Source organism: Saccostrea echinata, unplaced genomic scaffold (assembly GCF_033153115.1).
Source record: "Saccostrea echinata isolate AGI-Se365-2 ecotype Australia unplaced genomic scaffold, CSIRO_AGI_Sech_v1 ptg000108l, whole genome shotgun sequence".
NCBI lineage: Eukaryota > Metazoa > Mollusca > Bivalvia > Ostreida > Ostreidae > Saccostrea > Saccostrea echinata.
Genome location: NW_026889857.1, coordinates 15,001 through 16,141, shown reverse-complemented (window position 1 = coordinate 16,141; position 1,141 = coordinate 15,001).

Below are 1,141 nucleotides of genomic sequence, written 5' to 3'. Positions count from 1 at the left end.
ATGGTCCGAATGCGGGGGAAAAAGCGACTTTTGTAATTGACCGAAAATTCCAACTCAGATGGTGGGGTAGTTGGGGTATACACTTTACAGGACCTTGAGTCTGGGGTCGAAATCGGAGGAATGGAGGACCGCACTGACTGTCTGCCGAGCGGGTCGAGGCAGTCTGCCGGCTGGGATCCTCGGAAAGCTTAAGTGACAATTCCATTATTTCTTTTGTTTTTTTTTCGTGCAACTTGGTCGAGGGGGACGGACGGTCGGCCTGCGCTCTCTGCCCCTCGACCGGCCTGCACCGACCGTGTGCCGAGCTGGTCGAGGGAGACGGCCGGCTGCCTCGACGGTCTGCACCGACCGTCTGCCGAGCTGGTCGAGGGGAGACGGCCGGCCGGCCTGAGCGCTCTGTCCCTCGACCTGCCTGCACCGACCGTGTGTAGAGCTGGTCGAGGGAGACGGCCGGCCGGCCTGCGCGCTCTGCCCCTCGACCTGCCTGCACCGACCGTGTGCCGAGCTGGTCGAGGGCGACGGCCGGCCGGCCTGCGCTCTCGGGCCCTCGACCTGGCTGCACCGACCGTGAGCCGAGCTGGTCGAGGGAGACGGCCGGCCGGCCTGCGCTCTCTGCCCCTCGACCTGGCTGCACCGACCGTGCGCCGAGCTGGTCGGGGGGAGACGGCCGGCTGGCTCGACGTTCTGCAGCGACCGTGTGCCCAGCTGGTCGAGGGGGACGGACGGCCGGCCTGCGCTCTCGGCCCCTCGACCTGGCCGCACCGACCGTGCGCCGAGCTGGTCGAGGGAGACGGCCGGCTGCCTCGACGGTCTGCACCGACCGTGTGCCGAGCTGGTCGAGGTGGACGGCCGGCCGGCCTGCGCTCTCGGGCCCTCGACCTGGCTGCACCGACCGTGTGTAGAGCTGGTCGAGGGAGACGGCCGGCTGCCTCGACGGTCTGCACCGACCGTGTGCCGAGCTGGTCGAGGTGGGACGGCCGGCCGGCCCTGCGCTCTCGGGCCCTCGACCTGGCTGCACCGACCGTGTGCCGAGCTGGTCGAGGGAGACGGCCGGCCGGCCTGCGCGCTCTGCCCCTCGACCTGGCTGCACCGACCGTGCGCCGAGCTGGTCGAGGGAGACGGCCGGCTGGCTCGACGGCCT